The sequence below is a fragment of the Triturus cristatus genome, chromosome 3_2 (genome assembly GCF_964204655.1).
Source record: "Triturus cristatus chromosome 3_2, aTriCri1.1, whole genome shotgun sequence".
Taxonomy (NCBI): Eukaryota; Metazoa; Chordata; class Amphibia; order Caudata; family Salamandridae; genus Triturus; species Triturus cristatus.
In genome coordinates, this window is record NC_140584.1 from 239,138,406 (window position 1) to 239,158,829 (window position 20,424).

The window sequence follows — 20,424 nt, forward strand, 5'->3', positions numbered from 1 at the left end:
GTGATTTCACAGTTGCATTAGTAGGAAAAAGGGGGAGCGATTTTTTGGGGGAAGAAGCAGACTCTTAGCACACACCCATGTGCTTGCCATGTATAATCATGCACAGTATTTACAAGCGAGTGGGGTTTTCAGGTTTCAGTCTGTAATGCAAATACATTCAGCATCACTAAGGCTGGTTGCCCTTGCTGGAGTGTAGGCAGCCACCCAGGTTACACATGGTGGTAGTCTGAAAAAGAAGTTTGGACATGTGCATTTAAGAAAATCAAAAAAGTGGTTTCATAATGTGTCAGTCTGTAAAAGTGATTTTCACTTGCCAAAAAAAAAGAGCAGTAAGTGTGCTATCAAATTGGCAAAGAAATTTCGTTTTGGGACTAATGTGAAAACATGACTCTGTGCAAAGAGGAATTATAGGCAGAGATTTATTGCGTTTTTATCTGGTGATTTCACAGTTGCATTAGTAGGAAAAAGGGGAGCGATTTTTTGGTGCAGAAGCAGACTCTTAGCACACACCCATGTGCTTGCCATGTATAATCATGCACAGTATTTACAAGCGAGTGGGGTTTTCAGGTTTCAGTCTGTAATGCAAATACATTCAGCATCACTAAGGCTGGTTGCCCTTGCTGGAGTGTAGGCAGCCACCCAGGTTACACATGGTGGTAGTCTGAAAAAGAAGTTTGGACATGTGCATTTAAGAAAATCAAAAAAGTGGTTTCATAATGTGTCAGTCTGTAAAAGTGATTTTCACTTGCCAAAAAAAAAGAGCAGTAAGTGTGCTATCAAATTGGCAAAGAAATTTCGTTTTGTGCCTAATGTGAAAACATGACTCTGTGTGCAAAGAGGAATTATAGGCAGAGATTTATTGCGTTTTGCTCTGGTGATTTCACAGTTGCATTAGATGGAAAGGGGGAGCGATTTTTTGGGGGAAGAAGCAGACTCTTAGCACACACCCATGTGCTTGCCATGTATAATCATGCACAGTATTTACAAGCGAGTGGGGTTTTCAGGTTTCAGTCTGTAATGCAAATACATTCAGCATCACTAAGGCTGGTTGCCCTTGCTGGAGTGTAGGCAGCCACCCAGGTTACACATGGTGGTAGTCTGAAAAAGAAGTTTGGACATGTGCATTTAAGAAAATCAAAAAAGTGGTTTCATAATGTGTCAGTCTGTAAAAGTGATTTTCACTTGCCAAAAAAAAAGAGCAGTAAGTGTGGTTTTAAATTGGCAAAGAAATTTCGTTTTGGGACTAATGTGAAAACATGACTCTGTGTGCAAAGAGGAATTATAGGCAGAGATTTATTGCGTTTTGCTCTGGTGATTTCACAGTTGCATTAGATGGAAAGGGGGAGCGATTTTTGGGGGGAAGAAGCAGACTCTTAGCACACACCCATGTGCTTGCCATGTATAATCATGCACAGTATTTACAAGCGAGTGGGGTTTTCAGGTTTCAGTCTGTAATGCAAATACATTCAGCATCACTAAGGCTGGTTGCCCTTGCTGGAGTGTAGGCAGCCACCCAGGTTACACATGGTGGTGGTCTGAAAAAGAAGTTTGGACATGTGCATTTAAGAAAATCAAAAAAGTGGTTTCATAATGTGTCAGTCTGTAAAAGTGATTTTCACTTGCCCAAAAAAAAGAGCAGTAAGTGTGCTTTCAAATTGGCAAAGAAATTTCGTTTTGGGACTAATGTGAAAACATGACTCTGTGTGCAAAGAGGAATTATAGGCAGAGATTTATTGCGTTTTTTTCTGGTGATTTCACAGTTGCATTAGTAGGAAAAAGGGGGAGCGATTTTTTGGGGGAAGAAGCAGACTCTTAGCACACACCCATGTGCTTGCCATGTATAATCATGCACAGTATTTACAAGCGAGTGGGGTTTTCAGGTTTCAGTCTGTAATGCAAATACATTCAGCATCACTAAGGCTGGTTGCCCTTGCTGGAGTGTAGGCAGCCACCCAGGTTACACATGGTGGTGGTCTGAAAAAGAAGTTTGGACATGTGCATTTAAGAAAATCAAAAAAGTGGTTTCATAATGTGTCAGTCTGTAAAAGTGATTTTCACTTGCCCAAAAAAAAAGAGCAGTAAGTGTGCTTTCAAATTGGCAAAGAAATTTCGTTTTGGGACTAATGTGAAAACATGACTCTGTGTGCAAAGAGGAATTATAGGCAGAGATTTATTGCGTTTTTTTCTGGTGATTTCACAGTTGCATTAGATGGAAAGGGGGAGCGATTTTTTGGGGGAAGAAGCAGACTCTTAGCACACACCCATCTGCTTGCCATGTATAATCATGCACAGTATTTACAAGCGAGTGGGGTTTTCAGGTTTCAGTCTGTAATGCAAAAACATTCAGCATCACTAAGGCTGGTTGCCCTTGCTGGAGTGTAGCAGTCTGGACATGGGCTTTTTAAAAAATCTGAAAAGTGGTTTCATAATGTGTCAGTTTGTAAAAGTGATTTTTACTTGCCCAAAAAAAAGAGCAGTAAGTGTGCATTCAAATTGGCAAAGAAATTTCGTTTTGTGAGTATTGTGAAAAGAAATGTAGTAATATATTTAAATAAAATAAAGGAATTTTTTTTTTAGTTTTTTTCAGGTATTGCTGAAGAGCAGTGAACAAAATTTAAGATGCCTACAAAATCCAGAGTTCAAAAAACGCTAAAAAAAACCTATATTTGAAGACAACTAGAGGATCAAAGTTAGTAGAAGATGCTGATGTTGGGAGGAAGAAAAAATCTTCTGGTAAGCAAAAAAAAGATTTTCTAAGGAATATATTCAAAAAAAGGAAAAATGTACAAAATGTCTGTACAGGAAAGAATGATTTCAAACAAAAAGGACAAGAAAAAATTGAGAATTTAGTTAATGCAAATATACCTTCTGCAACTAAAAAGTTAAACTTAAACAGAAAAACAGCGTTTAAAGAGATACGTAGAAAAATGTTTCAGAGAAGAGTTATGTCCAATTTGATAAAGGATGTGAAGAAATATAAGCAAAAGGCAAAGTTTTATAAGAGAAAAAAAGAAATTGAAGCCATTGCAGCAAAGGCATTAGAATTAAAAAGGAAACTATTCATATTAATTTTGAATAGGATGCGTACATTAGACAAAATGGTTAATGTACTGAAATCACATAGCAAAAGGAAAAGAGTAGTGAACAGAACAAACTTTTGTAAAGTGTTTTTAGGAAAGTGGATGCATAGTTCAAGTAGTGAACCTTTTTTTAATGAAGAGAGCTATTTTCAAAGTAATAGTTTGCTGCATGCAGTTGACACCAGAGGTCGTTCATACGAAGTAAAAAATGGTTGCATAATGGAGAAGGAGATAATGGTTCCAAGAGATGAGGTACAAGTGATGGCAGATGAGGCAATGGGGAGACGTCCTAAAGCCCCAGTGTACACTTGGAATTGTAGTAGTATTTGCACTGTGCGTCAGGAATCTATTGACAAATTTCGAGAGTTTCTAAGAGAATATAGTAAAAAAAGTATAAAACAGAAGATTAAGGTGCTTCAAATCTGGATCCATGCAGAGTGAGAGAGAATACTGGTTTGCAGGGTCATTCTCTGGCTTGTCTATCTAGAAAAGTGTGCAATAGTGTTTTCCATCATTTTAGGATGCTGGCTGTTCATCATACTGAAATGAGAAAGTTTGTGAGACGGTTGTATTTTGCCAAAAGTCCAGCAATAAAGTTAAATGAATTGAATAGGGCTCTGTTCCGAGGAACGGTATCAGATGTAGAGAAGGTTGTTGATGAAATTCAGTTTTGTTACTTTGGTCCTGAACAAAACAGTGCAGAGAAGGACACAGTAAATGAGGAAGAAGTGGAAGAGAATGTAGAACCCTCTGTAAGTAACACATTTAATGATCACATAACAAAATTTGCAATAGTCTCTAATGAAAGACCAAATTTTACTTGTATTTGTTGCCGCAGAACTCATTATAGAAAACAAACTAGGAATGTTGATCTCTACAGAAAGAGTGAAAATGAAGATAATTATAAGTGGAAGGATTTTGCCACATATATATTTCTAGAAAATTGTTTTGAATTGGGTGAAGATCAGCGTATTTGTAAATACTGTTACAACAAGTTAGAGGAAAATAGAATGCCGACCAGAGCTGTACATAATAATTTAGAATTGGATGCTATTCCTGCTGAACTTTCTGAATTAAATACATATGAGTCTATACTCATTCAATGTGTTCATCCGTTCCAGACCATAGTACGTATGGAGCCCAAAACTGGTAAATTACCTCCTTCAGATTTACTGAGAGGTTTAAAAGGTAGAGTGGTGTATTTGCCCTTGGATTTGAAAAAAAATATGGAAACTATTGATGCGGATACTTTGGAAACTGAACCATTAGTTATTCTGGTTAATGGTGTACCTACAAAGAATAAGAAGATTTGGCAGGAGCTGGTAGATGTACGGAAAGTACAAAAAGCAAATTTGTATTTGAAAAGGAATAACAAATGGTATGAATCAATTTATATAGAAGAAGAAGAAGAAGAAGAAGAAGATTTACAAGAAGACACAGAAACACCAACTGGACAAATTGAAAAAGTGGACAAGTCAAAGGAAGAAGAAATTTATGAACATTTTAGCATACATCCTCTTCATTCAAAAGAAGTTATGGGAGACAATATTGATCTCTTTCAGATGAAGAAAGCAAAAGGAACTCCCGTGAGTGTATGGGAGGAGAGCTTGGAAGCTCGATGTTTTCCCCAGCTGTTTCCTAAAGGAAAAGGAGGACGATACGATGAACGTCCAGAACAGATTCCAGCTTCTGAGTATCGGACTACAAGACTATATGCTGAAGATCCCAGATTTCGACAAAGTATTCCTTATTTGTTCCATCTTTTATTTGAAAGCGACTTGTCTGCACTGTCTTATGCAGTAAATCACATTTTAAAAAGTGGAGTACATTTACAAAATGTGTCTGCTAAGGATTTTATGGAGAAAGTGCAGCACCGAGATGATCATTTGGAAACACAACTGATCAATCTGATGGCTTGTCAGCGTGGGACAAATGAATATTGGTACCGACGCCATGGTGAACTAAAATGCATGTTACGGAATTTAGGAACACCAACATGGTTCCTTACCCTAAGCTGTGCCGAGTACGCTTGGGATGATTTACTGGATTTTCTACGAGAGGCCAATTCAAACATTAAAAACATCGAATACAAGACAGCAGGAGAACTGTGCTCATTGGATCCGGTTAATGTTTGCAGATATTTCAATCATAGATTTGAGGCTATGATGTCCTTCATCTGCAATAAAAAAAATCCACCTCTTGGAGAAGTAGTGGATTTCTTTTGGAGAAAAGAGTACCAGGCAAGAGGTGCTCCTCATATTCATATGCTGTTGTGGATCAAGGATGCCCCAAAGTTTGGAACAGATACTGATGAAGCAGTGTTATCTTACATTGAAGAATATGCAACATGTGCTATACCAAAAAGCACAGAAGAGAACAAGTTAAAGGAGCAAGTTTTACGTTTCCAAAGTCATCGGTGTGGAAAATACTGTCGACGGAAATACAAGAGCAAAGAAAAATACTACACTAAATGTCGATTTGGATTTCCTAGACCTGTTCTTTCAAATGGAAGAGTAAACAGTTTTATGTCAGCTGTGAGACATACTATCACAAGAAAATCACCTAAGAATACCTACAACCTTAAAAGAAAAGAAGAATCAAAAAATATAAATGACTACAACCCAGTTATTTTATCCATGTGGAACGCTAACATGGATATACAGTATGTTGCTGACAATTCCATTGCTGTTGCTCGATATGTAACGTCTTACATTACGAAATCAGAAAAAACAGAATTGAAGGAAATGTGGGAAGAGATTTCTCACGAGAAGACTGTCAGTAAGAAGCTGTACAGTTTCAGTTTGAAGATGTTATCGCATCGAGAAATTGGATCCTACGAATGTTCAGATAGGTTATCTTCTGCAAGTCTCTACTCAAAGTCAAGAAGAATAATTTGGGCAAGTTTAGGCCTTGCAGCAATGAGAAATCGGGTACTGAAATCTGTAGGAGAAATTGAATATTTGGCCGAGAATGACCCAGAAAGTACAGATATTTTGAAATCAAACATGTTGGACACTTATTATCCCAAGAGAAGTCATCATCTGGAGAACATGTGTCTCTATGAAGTGTTGCAGAACTACATTTATTCACGGAAAGCTGCAGAAGACATCAACAATGGAAAATATAAAGTCGTTGGTGAAGAAGGATGTTTGGTGAAGCAAACAAAAGGAAGTTTGATAAATCACCGGAAGCTGAGTTGTGACACTACTGACAAGAAGGAATTTTACTACTTGGCTCTTTTACAGTTGTTTAAACCATGGCGTACGGAGGATGAACTACTGGGAGAATTTCAAAGCTATGAAGATTCTTTTAATGCTTGCAAAGACAGCATACAATGCAGTACATTCTCAACTTATCTGCAAATGTTAAATGAAGAAATTGAACAGGAAACTACAATTGCAGCAGAAATAGCTAGAGACAGTTCTCAGGACAGCCAAAGTTCAGGAACACTCAGTCAAGATCCCCTAGGACAACCAATCGTTGAAAATGAAGCATCAATAGCCATGAATGAAGTGGAAATGGCTATGAATCAAGCTCAAGAAGAATTTATAGACTTAGAAAATTTGGAAAGACAACTGAATCAAGAGCAGCAACAAATTTATGAAGAGATCAAAAACAAAATTGATCACGGATTTCTACATGAAAAAAAAGAGTGCTCATGCACATCATTTCATCCAATCAGGATGTATGTAAGCGGACAAGCTGGAACTGGAAAAAGTTTCCTAATAAAAGTCATCAGAAGCTACCTAAAGCAAAAAACGGATAATACTTTGTCTTGTGTGGTTACTGCTCCAACTGGGTTAGCAGCATATAACATAAAAGGAATCACTTTACATCGTTTGCTAATGTTACCAGTGGAGCATGAGAACAAAATACAATTCAACAAGCTAACTGGAGAAGCATCCTTGGAAGTTTCAAGAGTATTGAAGAAGATGCAAGTTCTCATTATTGATGAGGTGAGCATGGTATCAAACTTAATGCTTGCCTTTGTGCATTTAAGAATGCAGCAAATTTTGAAGACAGACTATGACATGTTATTTGGTGGAAAACACGTCATAGTTTTTGGAGATCTTTTGCAACTTACTCCAGTTAAAGGACAACCAGTATTTAATACTGTCACACAAAGAAGTCATTGGGAAGCATCGGAAATACAAATATTTGGTCCTTCTTTGAGTAAAAGGAACTTACTACTAATATGAGGCAAGCAAGCGATGAAGAATATGGAAGTATTCTGAAGGATATCAGAATTGGACTACTCACAGAAGTTGGCAAAAAAGCATTACAGAGTTGGCTGCTACATAATTTATTTCCAAAGGAAGAAATAGTTGCAGAGAAGATATACAAGAACATTGCAGAAAACAAAAGTGTCATCTGCTTAATGCCAACTCTACGTGAATGCTCAATATTCAATGAGGAGCTTTTGAAATTGGAAAAGGAAGAGATCAGGAAATTGGAAGCAGTGGACAAAATTGAGGATGGAAGAATTACTGTCACAGTAACAGGCAAAATGAAAAATAAATTGGACTCACTAGAGAAGAACATCTCCAAAACAGCTGGATTAGAAAAAATCTATATGTTTGCATGAACTGTAGAGTATTTTTAAGAAGAAATTTGGATGTTGAAAAAGGTTTAGTTAATGGAGCTATGGGAAGAGTTGTGGGTTTTATTAATTATCAGAAAAAAGAAGGAATTGAATGTTTAAAAATAAAATTTGATCAGATAGAAGAAGTTAAAGATATTTGTCGTTGTACAGTTCGTTTCATGCTTGTGAAAGACTTATATGTACGTAGGAAGCAGTTTCCGTTTTCTCTAGCATATGCTGTAACTATTCACAAGTCTCAAGGATTGACTGTAGATTGTGCATTTGTGAACATTGGTTCAACTGTGTTCAAAGAAGGTATGGCATATGTTGCTTTGTCACGAGTGAAAACATTATCAGGTTTATTCATGATAGACTTTGATGACTCAAAAGTTAGTGCTGATACAAACTGTGTAAAGGAGTATAATAGATTAAGAAGAAGCTATGCTCCTCATTTAGGTCAGTATCCTGTGTTAGAGAAACGTGTAGTTTCTCGTAAAAGAAAAAATGACAATATCTGTAATGAAGATGTAGAGAAGAGGAAAAAAAAGAGGAGTGATGTAATTGCAAGCAAAAAGAAAAAGGAAAATGAAGAACAGGTTGTAGGATGTCATTTTGAAAATAGCTCTGGTGTCAACTGCTACGCAAATGTAGTGCTGAATGTTGCATTTTATCTGGAAAGTTTGCAAGAGCAGATAATAGTAAATCAGGGAAAAAGATTCTGTTCAGAGCTGAGTCTCCTTTTTCAAAAGCTGAGTAAAGATAAAACTCAAATAGAAAGTGCTACTGAAATTAGAAAACTTTTAGATGTATGTTCAGGACGAACACAGTTTTCTCAAAATGTACAGCAAGACGTACAGGAATTTTTGATGTATTTTCTTCAGGTAGTGGAAGAAGAAGGAGTTCCCATTGATATTTTTTTTGGTCTCTCTTATAAATGGGAACATAGTTGTGATAATTGTTATAATATATGTGGTTCTAATGTTGATAATGAAAGGTTTATTTATTTGACATTGCCAGAAAGTAAAACAGTTACTTTTGCAAAATTAGTTAAAGATGCTAATCATAGCATGAAATGTGGTGAGTGTAAATCTGACATGTTTTCAACATTAATTTTAAAGGAATACGGACAGTATGTAATTTTAATGATGCAACGATGTAGAGCTGATGGTTCAAAATTGGATACTTTAATAAAGAAGTTTACAGGACAGCAATTATCAATTTCAGGAAAAACTTTTGTAACTGTTGCAATAATTTTCCATGATGGACCTACTGTTACTTCTGGACATTACACAGTTTATCTTAAATGTGAAAAAGGTTGGACACTGTGTAATGATTCCCAATTGATTTTCAAACAACGTTTGCCTTTTGATTTAGCAAATTCCTATCTAATCTTCCTGAAACCTAAATTTTAGACAGATTTGGCAAGATCTGGACAAAATAATTTTACCATTTTACTGGATTACCATTGCAATTTTGTAGAAAAATGATTTTTTAAATTATCATTTGGCCTAATGGAAAGATAACCAATTGTAATGTGGACTTTTTTAATTTTTAATGAAACTTTGAAAAACCAATAATTTAGAGATAATCGGTAACATCTGCACAATTTAAATTTTGGAATGTTATTGGACTGCCATTGGAATTTTTTTCAAAAATGATTTAAAAAATTACTATTTGGCCATGCGGAAAAGTAACCAATTCTATTGTGGACTTAATAAATTATTCCAAAAATTTTCGGGAACCAAAATGTAACAGAGAATCGGTGAGATCTGGACAAATTAAACTTTAGAATTTTATTTGATTACTGTTGGAAATTTATTCCCAAAAACATTTTTAAATTACTATTTGCCCTAAAGGAAATGGAATCAGATGTATTGTGGAGTTATTTGAGATATAATATTGTGATTATACTTCTGAAACAAACATATCAGACGGTATTTTAAAGAAATAACTATTGGTATTAGATGATATTTTTTTAGAATATTATGCATTTCTATAATGTTAAGTTTAAGTAAAAAGAGATTCTGGGCTTTTTTATTACAATCTTTGTGATTGTTATTTTTTTTTGCCCGCTGTAAAATGATGAATGCAATTGCTTTCACAATTTATAGTGAAATGCAATATATTCTGAAAACAGCAAAAATAAGGCAAAAATATTTTTGGGAAAAAAATGTAAATATGTGTACTGTATTATAAAATGTTTTAAAAATATTAATACTTTTTTCTTTTTTTTCAGATTCATATAGAAAATTTTCGAAAACTAGAACCATTTTTAAAGCTATTTTTTAAAAAAACAAATGAATAAATATTTTTTTGAGTGAGTATGGTAAGTCAATAATAATAATTGTAGTCTCTCAAGGACCTTGTAATGTGATAATTGATTTTTAGTGTTTTTTTAAAAAAAAAAAATAATAATTACGCGTACCGTACGCGTACGGTAAAAAAAAAAAAAAAAAGTTTTTAAAAACATATATAAAAATAGATGAAAGGTAAGGTTGGCTCTTAAAAGAGCCGTTGTGTTCATGCAGGGACAGAGGAAAGAAAGATTGGGAATATTAGACGGTACGACAAGTGTGCTGATCTATTTTACTGTTCACTAGGGAAACACTGGTCTCCCTATAAGTAATTAGATCGTGACAAGTGGCGCACCGTACTTCAACCCTCGCAAACCGAGGGTTAATTTCCAGAGGGCCAGCAAAAGGAGATGCTCCCCCCACAGATGAAGGGCTCACCTGACCTGCAGAAGAAGGAGTCAGCTCTGCAGATGATGGTCCAGGCTGAGCTGCTGTGGATGTACTTGCTTGTCTTTCTGAAGAGTTACCTCCAAAAAGATGACCATGTGTCCTTTTGTGTACATCCTTGAGGTGTCTCTTCATGGTGTGATTCCCAAAGGAATACTTCCTGTCAGGATTACCTCTAGAAAGTACACGCTGACACAGCCTGCAAGTTACTAAGGGTGCATTCACCTTTTGCTGGCCTTCAGGAAAAGTAAAATAATCCCATACATAAGAGGGCTTTTGTTTCCTCGATCTCTGCCTCAAGACAGTGCTGCTAGTGCTAGCCTCACTCTCAGAAGAGCTCTGCTGTTCTGCCATCGTATCCCAAAGACAAACCAGCTCCTTCTCCTAAGGGATCACAAGTAGAAATGAGGGGAATGGGTGTGGTGTAGGAGAGTTCTAGAACTGAAAGTAGTTTCAACCAATCAAAAGTTGTGTTTCATGATCACATGACCTACCGTACGCTTACGGTACGCTTACGGCAAAAGTGCGCATGCGCGTAAAAAAGACACGCGCTTGCGCGCATGCGCATAACAGACACTACCCGACACTTCCGCGTAACGTGCGCTTGTAGCGCACACGCGTACGCGTCCCACGCGGAGTACGCGCGGCTACGCAAATTGCGTAACTATACGCAAGCAGCGTGGATAAATTACGGACATAGCGTAAACCGTACGCTTACCGTGAGCTTACGGTACGTGTACTAAAAAAATAATAAAAAAAATAGAAAAAAAGTACTGCAAATAAATTTTACATGTTTATTTTAAAAAATATATTAAAAAAAACATATTAAAGAATTTTAAAAATTTAATCATAGTCTTTATAAAAGGTAAGAAAATTAAAATAAAAATATGTTAGAAAAAATAGAAGAAAAAAAAAAATTTGCATTTAAAAAACCTTGCAAATTCACTGAAAAAACCATGGGTTTCACACACGTTATAGTTAGGACTTAGCATTTAAAAAACCATAGAAATTCAGTGAAAAAACCATAGGTTTCACACACGTTATAGTTAGGAATTAGGATTTAAAAAACCTTAGAAATTCAGTGAAAAAAACCATAGGTTTCACACATGTTATAGTTAGCTGGACATTTTACTCGTAAAAAACCATTGAAATTGCCACGTTATAGTTAGTTCAGCTAACTATAACTTGCGCGCCCGCAATGCACTGCTGATGACGTCACATATTACATCACTCATGACATGGTCAGTGACATCACTCATGACATCACTGATGACATCTCAAATGACATCACTGATGACATCATCCAGTGAATGTGTGTTTTTCTGAAAATTAAATATGTTTTATATATGTATATCTCAAGGTCGATGGAAGAATAAATGGGTATATAAGTGTCTAAATGGATGATTTGTTTTTGAAAAATTGATTGTGTAGCTGACTGATTAAGTGTATCATAGTGAATACATGGCTTAGTGAGTAATGTTTAAATATGGAAATATCTGTATCAGTCTCTCACTTTGTGTATATGTGGCTGCATGGGTTGGTGAGTAGCTACATGGGTGTCTATATGGGTTATTAGTTGGTTTTTTGAGTATCAGTCTGAGTGTCTTCATGGTTCGGTGGCGGGTATTACGTAGTGCATAGGTGCATGAATGAGTGGCTCACTCTTTGTATATGTTGAAGACAGCATGTTTGCAGGACTGTATGGGTGGATGAGTGTGTGTATGGATGTGTTAGTGAGTGAATGACTGTCTCAATAGTGTCTTTATGAGTAACTACATATGTTTTAAACTAGTATATGTGACTATTGGTGTAAATAAGTGAGTATATGTGAGAGTGAGACATTGGAAGAGTTCCTGTATGAATAAGTATGTGTTTCTATAAGTGATTGTTTAAAAGACTAAGTATGTGTAAGTTTCCGTAGAAGTAAGTGTGGTGGTGTGTGAATAACTGTATATGCAAGTAAATGTATGTTTTATTCTTTATTAGCATGGGTGACTATGTGTGTGAGTAGCTCTATGGATAAGTGGCATTGTGTAACAGGATGTATAGGTGTATGAGTACATATGATAAGTGAGTACATGTATGAGTGACTGTATTGAACTGTTGGTGAATGAATGGATGTGTATGTGGATCTTAGAATTACTGAAGAGGTTGTTGTAACTGTTATTGGTATGTCCATTCTTTTGTAAATTTTAGTCTCTATTTTTGTATGTGTGTATCAAAGGTTATATTAGGGTGAGAGGAGGTCTACCACTCTATCACAAGGATGATGTCATCAATGATGTCATTTGAGATGTCATCAGTGATGTCATGAGTGATGTCACTGACCATGTCATGAGTGATGTAATATGTGACGTCATCAGCAGTGCATTGCGGGCGCGCGAGTTATAGTTAGCTGAACTAACTATAACGTGGCAATTTCAATGGTTTTTTACGAGTAAAATGTCCAGCTAACTATAACATGTGTGAAACCTATGGTTTTTTTCACTGAATATATATATATATATATATATATATTCACTGAAAAAAACATAGGTTTCAGGGGTGTTATAGTTAGCTGGACTTTTCACCCGTACAAAACCATTGAAATTCCCCCGTTATAGTTAGTGCAGCTAACTATAACTCGCGCGCCCGCAATGCACTGCTGATGACATCACATGTTCCATCACTCATGACATGGTCAGTGACATCACTCATGACATCACTGATGACATCTCCAATAACATCACTGATGACATCATCCAGTGAATGTGTGTTTTTCTGAAAATTAAATATGTTTTATATATGTATATCTCAAGGTCGATGGAAGAATAAATGGGTATATAGGTGTCTAAATGGATGATTTTTTAATAAAAATTGATTGTATAACTGACTGATTAGGTGTATCTTAGTGAATACATGGCTTAGTGAGTAATGTTTAAGTATGTAAATATCTGAATCAGTCTCTCACTTTGTGTATAAGTGGCTGCATGGGTTGGTGAGCAGCTACATGAGTGTCTATATAGGTTATTAGTTGTTTTTTTGAGTATCAGTATGAGTGTCTGAGTGTCTGTATGGTTTGGTGGGGGGTATTACGTAGTGCATAGATGCATGAATGAGTGACTCACTGTTTGTATGTGTTGAAGACAGCATGTGTGCAGGACTGTATGGGTGGATGAGTGTGTGTATGGGTGTGTTAGTGAGTGAATGACTGTCTCAATAGAATCTTTATGAGTAACTACATAGGTTTTAAACTAGTGTATGTGACTATTGGTGTATCTAAGTGAGTATATGTGAGAGTGAGAGATTGGAAGAGTTCCTGTATGAATACGTATGTGTTTCTATAAGTGATTGTTTAAAAGACTAAGTATGTGTAAGTTTCTGTAGAAGTAAGTGTGGTGGTGTGTGTATAACTGTATATGCAAGTAAATGGATGTCTGATTCTTTATTAGCATGAGTGACTATGTGTGTGAGTAACTCTATGGATGAGTGGCGTGTGTAACAGGATGTATAGGTGTATGAGTACATGTGATGAGTGAGTACATGTATGAGTGACTGTATAGGACTGTTGGTGAATGAGTGGATGTGTATGTGGATCGTAGAATTACTGACTAGGTTGCTGTAACTGGTATTGGTATGTCCATTGTTTTGAAAATTTGAGTTTTTATTTTTGAATGTGTGTATCAAAGGTTATCTTAGGGTGAGAGGAGGTCTGCCACAAGGATGATGTCATCAGTGATGTCATCAGTTATGTCATTTGAGATGTCATCAGTGATGTCATGAGTGATGTCACTGACCATGTTATGAGGGATGTAATATGTGACGTTATCAGCAGTGCATTGCGGACACGCAAGTTATAGTTAGCTGAACTAACTATAACGGGGGAATTTCACTGGTTTTGTACGAGTGAAAAGTCCAGCTAACTATAACGCCCCTGAAACCTATGTTTTTTTCAGTGAATTTCTAAGGTTTTTTAAATGCTAATTCCTAACTCTAACGTACCTGAAACCTATGTTTTTTTCAGTGAATATATATATATATATATATATATATATATATATATATATATATATATATATATATATATATATCAAACAAAGGTTAGAGTGACATCATAGTTAGGTGAATATGTAAGTGATAACATTAATGCTTTGAAATAAGAAAGATCAGAGGCAGAGCTAACTATATCTTTTACCCATGCCCTGCACTGCTTATGACCTCACATATTACATATTCTATAACATTATTTATGACATCAGGGATGGCATTTCATATGAACCCTGCCCTGACCTCTTGCAAAAAAATATACTATAAGGAAGTGGGTAGGGATACCCTGCCCCCCTAGACCCCATGGGGGAACCCAGAGGGCCGTCCAGCTAAAATTACGAATAAGTCTGCAGTTTTTCCTCGAACCTGCCGGACTCCAATGGGATTGTGGCAAAAAAATAACCAAAAATGTCTGCCTGGTGCTGCATTGTTTAATTAAGGGGAGGGGGTGTGCAGCCACCTCCCTAAGATGCTTACGGCCCAAGGACCCCATCTCTGAGGGCCCAATTTGATTATTATGGGAAGGGGGCATGCAGTCCCAATCCCTGAGCCATTTTGGGCCCTCGGGACCTTATCCCCTGGGGCCCACTTTCATGATGTGCACAGTCTTTGGCCATGTGCAGTGGAAGTTTGCCACAGGGCTGTGTAATTAATAAAGGGGGAAGCACATGGGCTCCTCCCCTGAGCTTAGTTAGGCCCTGGTACCTCGTCCCCAAGGGCCGTTTTTATTTTAAAGTAGAAGAGGGAGCAGAGGCCTCCTCCTCGAGCCTCATCAGGTCCTAGGGACCCCACCCTCCCAGGCCATATCTAAGTTAAAGGGGAGCAGGGGTCCCCCTTCCCCGCGCATACTTTGCCCAGAGGACCCCATCACCAAGGGCCTCTTTTTTAAATAGGTCAGCGCACCCAGGCATGTTGGGGGCCAAAGGGGTAGGCCAAGGGCCTCCGTGGCCCTAGTCCGCTCCCCGCAGGCTGTGAGATCAGGTATTGCTCCTACTCTCAAGGAGCAGCTATAATGGAGGAGAAAGGGGTCTTGTTGGCTCATGAAGTGACTGTTGAGGAGGTTGGCTTGAGAGTCTAATAGCTGTTACAGTATAGCAAAAATGGTGGTAGCAAAACTACTGTGTCCAGTGCAGAACAAATAATCCATATACTCAGAGACTGTAAGCTGGGCAGAGATATAGACAGGTTGTTTAAGGCATATGAAGTAGCTCTAGAGGTACAGAGGATCTCTGAGGAGGATTGGGGAGCTGACCTTTAGAGTCATATTCCTGGTGATGGAAGGGACGCCCTAGTGGCCCTTGAGAAGGGGAAGAGGTTGAGGTATTGGCCCTTGACAGTAAGTATGAATTCACCCCAGTGGACTGCAGGTTGAAATACAGTGGCAGGCCTGGAAGGATTTTGTGGGGTACTTTTCAAATGTTTGTAAACAGTACTATTGTTTTTAAGTAGCTCTTTCTAACAGTTTAATTTTTTTTCAAAGAGAACTGGGAAGAACAAACTGGCTTCTGACTGCAAAAAACATGAAGGTTCAACAGGGAGCTAAGAAAAGAATTAAATGTTTCTGCTGACAGTACTTTGTACAGCATGTGAATGGAAATGCAGTACTTCATGCTTTATGCTGTTTCTCCTCAGTGTCTTTTGGAATCGTAAATGCAATATATTATGTTCTATGAAAGAAAGTACAGACTGATCTGTGTCTGTTCAAATGTAGGTGCATCTTTTAACTAAAGCAGCATAAGAATATGAAGAGCACCCTTGCTTGGTACTCTTCTTGCATAAAGAAATCAGTAATTTCTTCCAGAAATAGATTTTTGTTTGCAGATAAAGGACAGCACAGTTTCAAATCTGTGCTTAATGTGCCTGCAAACATTTGCCGGATTCAAAGAGCAAAGTTCTCCTGGAGTCTTGAATTAGATGTCTTAAATGTTACTGTTTGTTTGTGTAAAAAAGTGATGCAAGTTATCACATACATATTCTGCACAGCTCAGAGTTAGAAACCAAGTTTGGGGTGGTTGTACAATATACATGATTGTTTTTCCTCACTGTTCATTAATGATTCTTTCAACAGTGCATCACTTTTGGTGTATGATTACAGAAACTGAGAACAGTAAAAATGGGAAAATGCACCCACAGAAGACATTTGTACATTGAGAAGCATGTGGCATTTTATACAGTGAGTAAGCATCTCACTTAAATTATTCGAGTTGTTGTGTGTTTCTTGCATGGCACAGTGCCATTTTTCCTATATCATCCTAATTTTGCATTTTGTAGGCTGCTTTTATTTTGCACACGCTACTACATATCACGCTTGCCTTTAAGCCATATTGTATTTTCACACAGAATCTGCACATATTTTTTGTATTTTATTCTTTCCTGGGATTTATTCTGAATGGTCTAGGCAAGGCCAAACAACATTGCCCCTTGTTATTCTCTGTGGTCATACACTAGCACCTGGACATAACAAGAGAATGCATCTGCTGTTTGTGAACACACATGTCTTGGCATATAACTGAGGACAAGGGTTCTGATAAAAACACACACTGAGCAAAGGTCCTGAAGCAAGAATGGTGCATCAGCTGAGATGTAGAACATCCACCTATGTATGCTTAGGTATGGGGTCCACCACTAATCACAAAGATCTATAATATATAATAATTTAGCTTCAGTTCAAGGGGGGTTAGGCTAGTCTATTTTATGACATGACAGGGCTTTTTATGGTATCTGGTTCATTACCTATGGTAATAATATTTTTGATATGCATTTGTTGTCTAAGGGCTTTATAACTCATGGTGGCGGTCTCCCGACTGCTCTATTATGACTAGGCCGGTTGGGTCGCCCTAGGATGACCACAACCACCATGGAACCGCTGTTCTCTGGCATTTGTGTGGCAGTCCTGATGCTGAAATATGCTTGGCAGGGCCGCAGCGGCCCACCAAGCATATTTTGAGTTTCCTCACTGCCACACTTTCATGGTGACCAACTGCCATGAAAAGTGTGGTGGTGAGGAAACAAAGGCGGGAAGGGCCCCCTGATGCCTCACGCCATGTGAATGCACACAAGGGGGCTCAACGTGGGCCCCCCTGTGTGCATACACACCAGGACCTGCACGGCATGGACTATAGCAGACTATGTCGTGCAGGTACTGATTTTGACATTACCATTACCGTGCCTATTTCATATGCACCGCTATGGGAACGCCAGAAAAAAGCCCACCAGACAGGGGAAATCTCCTAATCTGGTGTGCGGTTCAGACATGGGTTTTGGTGGTGTGGGAGCAGGGCAGTCCAGCTACTGCACTGCGAAACTCATAATGAGGCCCTAATTGTGGCATAAATACTGCATCTTCGAGCACAATAGGTTAAATAATCATTATAAACTTCCTTTGTGTCTCTTGTTTACCTTATGTGTGAGAGAGCAAAAGGGTGTGTCCTGTTACCTTGATCCCTGAGAGGGTCAAGAGTGTTGTGTCACTTGTTTCTCTGGAAAGGTTAGGAAGGCAAGTGAGGCACTATAGATAGCCAGACTCTGGCTCATAGATACTGAGGTGGTAAGGTGACTAAGTCCCTACATGTTCTATGGTTCCAAGCATAGTTCTGTTCCTAAGCAGAAACCCAGCATCATGGCACCCAACATTTTGGCCAGGTACCTATTTGTGGGAAACCTGAGTAGTGCTTGTGTTTGTCCACAATATCCTCTCATCTTCTACCGGAGACATCCGTAGTGTTAGGAATTAATCCTCCACAGATTTTAGGATTGGCCTGTCGGTCGGTTTTTCAATCTTGAATATTAAAAGGTTAAAGCCACTTTGTGTTACACTTTGAATCCATTTCTAATTCCTTATGGCGCAACCTATTGCTATTGCGGCCAACTGCTGATGGGCAGTCTATGCATATTTAATGCAACATGGGTCCCTAATCGGGTGATCCTTTTTTCTTTGTAGTAGAAGAGAATGCTGCATTCTGCTTTGAAGTTTTTTATTCTTGGGTCACATTTCCAGCTGTGGATGCTAATACGAAATCTTTTCATGAATACACTGTCCCACAGGCGCCTGCTGCATACAGACCTTATGCACTTGTTGAAAATCCTCATATCGTCTGGAAGCACCAGACTTGGTTTAATGGTGCACTTCCCAATGTACCTGTTGTGACAGTTTGAATGGGTCCTCTCAGAAGTGAGTGGTTTCTTGGCCGGCATTAGCTGGATATGCCCCATATCCATATTTAGGCAATTTAAATCTAGTGCGAACTCGCTGCAATGTTCTTGTTGTCTTATATTTACAGACCATGGATGCAATTTATTTCACGTACATTATACGCTGGTACTACATCCTATTTCTGCTTCTCCGCAATGAATGTTCCTTTTGCAGATCCTTTGGAACTACAACCGCTCCAACACTATTGTGAGTGTATGCTTCAGGTTTTTGAAATATTTCCACTGCAAGAGCTGAATCTTGGCTGGTTCTTTACATTTTGGCATGCCTGGTTTACCTGCTTACAACCCATGTACCCCTGTCTCTGGCACCCCTTTGAATGGGCGCTGGATATTTGCCTGGCTTTGCAGCTACCCACCACCTTGTACATTGAACTACTGATGAGTTCCTTAGTGACCTATTTTCGGGACAGTCCCTTGGGTTTGCGGCTTCTCCACAATGCAAGTCTAATCTGTCTGATAACATGACAGGGCTTTTTATGGTATATGGTTTCTTAGCCATGCTAATAATATTTTAGACATGCATTTGTTGTCTAATTTTGGAGCAAATACTGCAACTAGTTAATACATGATAGTTTAAATAAACATTATAAACTTCCTTTGTGTCTCTTTCTTTATCTTATTGTGGACAAGTACGAGTGAAAGAGTGAAGGGTTTGTGCCCTGTTACCGCGATCCCTGAGAGGATCAAGAGTGTTGTGTTCTGGGGTGCCAAATCACTTGTTTCTCAGCAAAGGTTAGAAGTGTAAGTGAGGCACTATAGCTAGTCAGACTGAGGCTCATAGATACTGAGGAGGTATGGTGACCTAGTCCCTACAGATCAACGTTTTTTGGTTCCAAGCATTGTTCTGTTCCAAAGCAGAAACCCTGCAACAAAGGCAGGTGCTATTGTAATGACTGTAGCTCGTGTATCCTGCTGCAACTACTTTGTCCTATATGGTTTAGTTGTGGCTCCATTCTTAATTTTTTTTTAGTGCTTTCACATGGAAGCTGTCCCAAGTAATGAATGATTTGCACTGCCCTTAGATAACTGCTTGCTGCAAGTATTGCAGTACATATCTTTATCTATAAAATGTTTTCCTTTGACAGTATTGTAAGGCGCTTCACAGCATCATTTTGTTTTGTGCTTCCTGAAGTACCTGTGCACAAAAGCGTATTTGTAAATAGTTAAATAAGTTATGTTTATTTGTTAATTGTTTGGTTTAAATTGTTTTGTAATGCATTAATAAAATGTATTTGTAAAGTTATTAAAATGTATATTAGCAACTTTGTTTACAGGTCACAAACACACCCACACAGGTACTCATACATGAACTCACACACCTATAGAGTCATTTACACTGGTACCGGCAGACCCACACATATACTCATACAAACACTCAAAGTCCTGTACAGTCGGTCACACAGCCATTTGATATGAAAACTGCTACTTAGATAGACTCATACACCCATATAGCCATTCGCACTCTGACTCATACTCATACAGTAACTCGCACACCAAGACACACAACTATACAGTGACTCATACACCCAGTTCTACAATGATACACCCACTCTCACACCCAAACACATACACCAATACAGCTACTCTCATACCCAGTCATTTGCTGATAAAGCTGCACAGAGACTGACACATTCATACACAGACCAATGCAGCCACTGACACACCCAGGCACACACTGATATAGCCACTGATAGACACAAGCTCACACTGATGCAACATCTGAAACACCTAGGGACACAATGATAGTCACTGACACACCCAGATGCGCAGTGATACAACTACT